Here is an 8,180-nt window from a genome sequence, read left to right on the forward strand (position 1 = left end):
AACCAGATATGTAACCTAGCAATCAAACACCATATTTTCCACAGAAATAAATATCACAAATCTACAATTTATACTTTATATGATATTCTTTAATTATATCTTACCTTTTTATATTTAATGGCCACTAACACCTCTTTCTGCCTTATTTTTGTGACACACATCTATATCGAAAATAAGAGAAAGAACTATAAAGAACGAATGTTGACAGAGTGATCTTTCATTGAAAACACAGCAAAAATTTTCATAGACCCGCTAGAAATCTTTTATAAACCACTAGAAGGTCTCTATAAGGACAATTGTGTGGCATCTATTTAAAGTAACAGTTGATTAATGTAAGTAAAAAATCATTTAGAATGGTTACCGGTTGTGATTGTTTCCACTTGGATGTGAACATTAACATTCTTGTAGAGAAGTGTAACTTCAAATGAACCCTACATAGCCAAATCAACAAACATAACAACACAAAAGAAGCCCAAATTGACATATAACTAAATTTCCAACAAATTTAAAAATTTTAAGGTTTCACTGAACAATTTTTTCAATTTATCAAAATTTTATTTTATTACAACCCTATATGAGTATTCAAGAATCTAAAAAAGTAAAAGAAGTAATTGTTCATTTAAAGTCAGTAAAAAATACAATATTGTGAAATTTCTTATAATTTACATGTTTGTTTATTGTCCTAAAGGTCCCATTTGGACATGTACTATTATTTGATTAATTAGTGCATAAATTACATTATAGAATATGAAATTCAACAATTATTTAAATTCATTTACACTTGATTTAACAATAGAAAATGGAAAATTTTATAATCATAAAAGTATGCTTAATTCAAAAAATTTGTTATCAAAATTAATGGAAATCTTAGTCTCTTCAAGAAACAAATCAAATACACAAAAACGTTATAAATAAAAAACAAAGAATGGAGCAAAAAACATTTAAAGATCATGTCAGAAAGGTGTGGGCAATAACATCTTTTTGGCACTTTTCAGTATAGTCATGATTAAACTTTTTTTTTTTAATCTTTAAGATGATAGGTACAAGTGTGTGGAGAAAACAAATTCATAATCATAAAAATATGCTTAATTCAATAAATTTGTTATCAAAATTAATGGAAAATATTTTTTGTCGAAATAATCAATTATTAAGTATGTAATATATTACCACTAAGGGATTTAGAGTTTTGCAACATCATCAAGCTTCAATATATGTGACATCCCCATTTTTACGGTCAGAAAAGACCGATTTGTTTATGCTTTGTTTTATAAATCAGAGTATTCTTTTAAAGAAAACAGTTGCGGAATTTGTTCCCAAAACAAGATATGATAAATACTTGTCAAAACATTTCTCGAAGAGAATGTATTTTCATTTAATAATAAAATCTCGGGATGTCATGTTCCGATACAGACATATAAGCATAAACAGAACTTACATTTAATTACACAATTGATTTATATCTCCTTTAAATCTCTCTGTGAAATATGTCTTCGTATTAATACCTGTGATACAAAGAAAACTGAGTGGGTCAGGCTTGGGAGCCTGGTGAGCATATAGGGTTTTCATCCCACAATGTTATATCATATCTTTATAAATATAGAACATTCAAACTTGTACAATTTCACCATATAAAGGCAACTCTTATCCCACCCCATCGATCCTCATAACGACACGATCTAAACTCTCGTATCTAAAATTTTCCTCTTTACCTGATCCCTACTCACGGATCTAAAACTAACCTTTTTCACCTGATCCATACTCACGGATCTAAAACTACCTGATTCATACTTACGGATCTAAAACTAACCTCCTGATCTGATCCATACTCCCGGATCAATAATTGTACCCAATCCATACTCACGGAATAAGGACAATTAACTATACCTTAATCCTGATCTGATCCATACTCCCGGATCAATAACTGTGCCCAATCCATACTCCCGGACTAGGTACAATTAACTTAATCTTAATCCATATCTGATCCATACTCCCGGATCTATAACTGTGCCCAATCCATACTCCCGGACTAGGGACAATTAACTTAGTCTTAATCCATACTCCCAGACTAATAGCAAGTTTATCTCTTTACCTGAGCCATACTCCCGGATCTAAAACTAACCTCTTGGTCTAATCCATACTCGCTGAATAACTAGATCAATAACAACATCGGGGCCTCTCATCTATTTATCACACATCAACTATCTACCCATGTTCTACCCAACATATTAGTAGATAAAAATATATATTTTTATACATAGTTTAAAACCTGTATAACATTCTCATTCAATACCTATTCCACATAACAGATGAGGCACACCCACATAACACGTATTTCATAGAGAATAAATCAGATCTATGAGATAGAAGAAAGTGAATATACATTCACGCATATAACAACAAAATATACACATAACATGTATTTTATATTAAATACTTAATAATTATGCGTTAGAAGAAAGTAACCACACACTCACACATATAAACAACAATATACTTAATACACTCAAACCATACTTGTGTTATTATTGTGTTTATGAAAGGTAGTATACACTCACACATATAAACAACAATAAACTTAATACACTCAAACCATACTTGTATTATTATCGTGTTTATGAAAGGTAGTTGATGAGATAAAAATCTTTAAGATCGAATAGATCTTTGAAACGGGTATATAAAGAATGTAAAGCAATACTCAAGAATGGATTTGAATATGTCGAATGATTAAAACTTTCAATCCTCAGTAGAGCTCGATGAAGAAATTCCACTGTAGAGGATCCTAGGGTTACAAAAAGATAACTTGTATAATTACACCGTAAAACCCTGATCTATCAGTTACGTAAAAGATGCATGCAAGCATCTATAAATACACAAACCCTAGAAAATAAGATACGGATGGACATGCCCATACCGCATAAAGGATGGGCTAGGAAGCGAGCCCAAGACGCAACACCAATAACCCAACAATCTCCCCCTTTGCGTCAATTGAGGCGAGACTTCACTCCAGCTTGCTTGCCCCCGCAACACTTGCTTTCTTGACTGTCTTGAACAGGCAGGGGATGATAGCAAGAAGTGTTTGACGGAAGTGAATGTACCAGTTTATCATATCATTGAAGTACTTTTTATCACTATCCGTGTTCTGCTTGCAACGATTGATTATACCCCGAACATGCTCTAGACAAGTAGTGGTGTAGAGATGTTTGTCAGCCAAAGCAAACATGCATTTCTGGCCTTCTGCTCTAGTGAACATGACTGAGTTCTGTTTCGGGTCAATCTTTCCCATCTTCATTCGGTTTATATCGCTAGCAGAACCGAATGGAGTGATGATGGGCTTCTTCCTCAGGATATTAGCAATCTCTTGATCAAGCTTAGCCACCTCCAAAATATAGCAAACTAACATTCTCTTGAAATGGTCTATGACCGGACCATATTCAGCTTCATTGACAAGAAGAATGTTGTGCATAACGATCCAATCGTGAGGGTTGAGGTTGGGAAGATCAGCCAGAGAGATAGAGTGCTCAGATTTTTCAGATCCCCTCAAGACCTTGAATCTGACATTAACAAAGTTACCTTCACGAACAGGCTTGAGTACCCGAACGTTGGTTATCTTCTGTGCGCTCCAAGTTGGGTACTGAGGTTGAGCAGTCCTCAGGTAATAGCCTATAAGCTCCCTATCCACCTTCGGGTGAGGATGGGGAACTTCAGCTATATGAGCGAACGCATGGAAGATGAAGGCCTTTCGGGTCAGGGGCATGTCGAACTGGGAATCGACTGAGTTGACACGGTCTAGTGAGATGACCGGTTCTAGCCATAGAGTGCAAGGGGACTAAATGGCTTCTTTAATGAGCACTTCGAGGGTCCAAGGAGGAAACAGAGGTTTCTTGCTTTCAAGGAGATCATGAGCCTCCTTCATCTTCCTCTCCTTGGCCTCGGCTTCCCTGACTATTCGAGCATTTTCATCCAGTTCTCTCTCTCTCTGGTCTGCTTCCTGACCAAGCTGACAATCGGCTCTTGATCATCACTTTCATCACTGTCGTCGGCAATTTGTTTGGCTTTGGCTTGAGCACTCAAACCTGATGAAGGACCAGATGTTGGTTTGGGTGCTTTTGGAGGGACAAGTGATGAAAGTGGAATTGATTGAGGTAGGGAACTTGGAGGGGGTTTCTGTTGAGCTGTGGACTTCTTCTTTTCTCCCCCTTGTTTCGGATGGTCCTCCTGCTCAGGAATGCCTTCAATACGGCTAAGAAGGGCAAGAGCAGGAGCGAGCTTCTCTGCAAGACTTCGCCTCACCGAATAGTTGAGAATCGGATCATGGGCTTCAATGATATTAGACAAAGCTCCATGGACATATGAAACACAACTCCTGACCACAACTTTCTCGGACCGAAGAGAATCAATCTCCTTCTCGGCCTGGGAGAGCTGATGAGTTGCCAAGGTAAGCTCGGAAGACTTTCGGGCAAGCTCTTCCTTTGTGGTAGATTCAGCGGCAAGAGTGGCTTGGAATGAGAGAAGACGATCCGCAACCGAAGACTGAAATGATTGGTTGTCTTCTTTAAGTTTTTGGAGGAAGTTGACAAATTGATCTTTTTCCGTCTCGAAGGAATGGACCAGCTTCTCCACAACAGTGCAGATCTTCTTAGTGTTTAACTTTGAAGCCGCCTGTAAAGACTCCAGCCAGATCTGGGCGTCTTGAAATAGTTTTTCGACTTTTTCGGTCGCAACAACACTAGCCTGCGTGGATTTATCAATGGCAGTAGCAACTGTGCTGATAGAGGCTTCATGTGTTTTTGTAAGTGACTCCACCATACTTTGAATAGCAGCCTCTGAAAAGTGAGATGTTGAGGAGGATGAAGAAGCCACAAGATTGTCAATCTTCTCGTGGAGCTCCTTGATGTGCTTTTTGGTGACCGGAGCATCATCATCATCATCACTCTGAAGTTGATAGGGGCTGTAGTAGATGGAGTCAAAAACGGTATCCTCCCCTCCCAAAAAGGTTTCGGTTTCAGCAGATGGAGTGGGAGATAAGGGTGCAGTGGGTGGTTCGGTAGTGATAGTGGGTTCAGGTGCAGATGTAGGTTCGGGTTGTGAAGTAGAAACCCATGTATCAGATATGTTGGTTAGAACCTCACGGGTGGTAGTGGTGGTGGCTTCTGTAAAAAGTGGTGGGGGAAGGGTGGTTGATGTGGTTTGAAGAGGAGTAGTTATGGGGGGAATGGGAATAGGGTCAGATATGCAGGGAATGGAAATGCAGGAGGTTATGATGGGAATGGAAGAGGTGGGTATAGGAGAAGGTGAAGGAGGTTTTGATGAAATATGTACCTCATGATCAGGGGAGTGAGGCAGGGTTTCGCCTCTAGCTGACTCATTGGAGTCAGAGTGGTTCTCTTCCGAGTCGCTGGAAAAAGAGGAGAGAATAAGTTTTCTCTTGGGTTTGACTCTCTTCTTCTTTGTTGGTGGGGAAAGATCTGGTTTTGAGGGTTTTCGCTTCTTAGGAGAAGGACCCTTTGCCCCCTTTGCTACTTTCTTTATCTTCCCTTGCTCGAGTTTCTTTCCTCGAGCAGCAGGTTTATCTGCATCATTAATGGACTGAACCATTTCAGCAGAAAGTTCCCTTGGGCCCGAAGGACGAAAGTCCTTGTAGGCTTTCATGATGATGCTCTCCTTTGACACCCCAGCGGACATAGAGTCTGGAATGGATCCGACGAAAGAAAATTTTGTCGGATCGGTGACAATAATTTTGGTGGTGTGGAAGACGCTGATGTTGGAGAGAAGGGAACCTGCAACAGTAGGAACATGAAGTTTATCCATTGCCCACTTGGTGATGAGCATCCAGAACCTGGCGTAGGATACCTCAGTGTGGCGAGAGGAGGAGGCAAGGCTCTGAATGAGTTGCTGCCATAGAACCGAGCCATAGTCGAGGTTAAGGCCGTGATAAAGACCATAGAGAATGGTCATAAACAGTTTGTTGGCCCCATCAGAACCAGAACTACGCTCGGAGAGCCCTTTAAATAAAATGGTGAAGAAACCATTCCATGGAGGAGGGAGACACGATTTCTTGAATTTTGTGACCGTTGTGAGAATCTCCGTGTACCCCATATTGTAGAACATCGAAAATAATTGCCCGACGGTAATGGTGTCGGGATTAACCCTAGATTCATCGGCTTCAAAGCCTAGGAGCCAACAGAATCGTTGCTTAGAGATGGAGGTCTTGTGAGAAAGAAGATCAAAGTAGATGCGATTCACTGATCTGTCATAATGGGCTGTGGAGAAGACCTGGGAAAGGCATTCCATTGGTACAAGCTCAACTTTGGAAAGAGCGAGCACCAACGGAGAGTATTTGAGGCACTCCACCATGGGATACATGTAATTTTCGTAAGCCTTAGGGTTGAGATCAATCACCAGACTTTGTTGTGCACGGATTGGAAGAATATTTGTGCGGGAGGAGGTTTCCTCTGATGAAGAATCTGCCATTGTTGAAGGTAGAAGATGATGAACAGTAGATGATAAATCGTCCGATTTTGCTCGTTTGAGTTGTGAATGTGGTAAATTGGGAATGAAGCAGATGAGTTCCTTTTATACCGTGGGTAGAGGAGAGAGAAAGATCATCCCCAAATCTTCTTGATACAATAAAACGGTTTCGGATTATAAAGTAACCGAACGAGAAGTTTGGAAAATCAAAGATTTCCGTGCATAGAGTGTAAAAGATAAGGAAATAAAGCGAGATATATAGGGGAAGAGTGATGTCAAACTAGACACAAAACAGATGATCCCGGGCACGAATCACTTTCTTCAAGGTCAAGAGAGACCTTAAAGTGTTTGTATGGATTCCCATTGAATTACGATCAAGCACTTTCTAAGAAGTGTTGAAAGGCATCTTTTTGTTAGACATAAAAGGGTGGCTTTCTCTTCAATTTAGAAACCCGGACCTTGACATAAGACCGAGACTAAATGAAGTACTTGTGAGACCGATGTGGTCTGTTGAACAAGTAGGCTGGATAACAGATATAGTGACTTGGAAAAATATATGATGGTGAAATCTCAAAAAAAAAAAAAAATTAAACTGGATTCTAAGGGAAGAAATGTTATGGTAAATAACAAATTCATAAGAATCGCACAAACAAAGAGAGATTTCATGTTGACCGTCAATTCATGATAAGTAGTGAATTTTGGGTTTCACTAAGCACGTAGTGACACATGGCTTAGATCATAAACACAGATATTTTGTAACCATAAACCTCAGTGGTTAATTCTAAGAGTCTCAAGGGTTACGATATGGGACCGAAATATGATGGAGAAGAGTAGGGTGGTGAAGAAAAGCGATAGTACCTCTGCTAAAAATAGTGACCAAGCAGTAAACTCTCAACTCATATGAGAAGAGAGTAAGGTAGCTCAGGATTAGAATAAATGGAGCAGCCTTATTGGGTATATACCTAGTCATTAAGGCTTTTATTCAAAATCAGTTGAGGCTTTGGACAACATGCAGCAGCATGCTTCTAGGGACGCTTAACTAAGAAAAATAAAGAAAGAGAAAAACCAAACAAAGTAAATAAAATAAAAAAATAAACCGAACCCGAAATGGACCGAACACTCGGTTCATTTTGGTTCCTAAAAAAAATTATTTTTGGATTTTTGGAAAACAACTTTACAAAAGGGAAAAACTAATACAGAATAAGAAAGAATAATAAATAATAAATGAAATTTTTTTTGAACCGAACCCGAAATGGACCGAACGCTCGGTTCATTTTGGTTCCTAAAAAAAATATTTTTGGATTTTTAGAAAACCGCTTTACAAAGTGTACAACCATAGACAACACATTTTTGAGATTGAGCGAAAATATGTGTTATGGAACCGAACCCGAAATAGACCAAAGGCTCGGTTCATTTCGGTTCCCATATGAATTGAGCCCGAAATGGACCGAACGTTCGGTTCATTTCGGTTCATTTCGCTCCTTACTTTTTAACTTTGGGATGAAGTCTTTGGTACCGATTCAGATTCCATCATTCCTAGACCATGAAGGATTTTATTGAAACTGGCTTCAGGTAGGGCTTTGGTGAAGATATCTACCAATTGATCGGTGGTATGAACAAAGTGAATTTCGACATTACCATCCTCCACATGATCCTTAATGAAGTGATACCTCAGTGCTATATGCTTGGTCTAAGAGTGTTGCACTGGGTTG

Source organism: Lactuca saligna, chromosome 8 (assembly GCF_052625555.1).
Source record: "Lactuca saligna cultivar CGN05327 chromosome 8, ASM5262555v1, whole genome shotgun sequence".
NCBI lineage: Eukaryota > Viridiplantae > Streptophyta > Magnoliopsida > Asterales > Asteraceae > Lactuca > Lactuca saligna.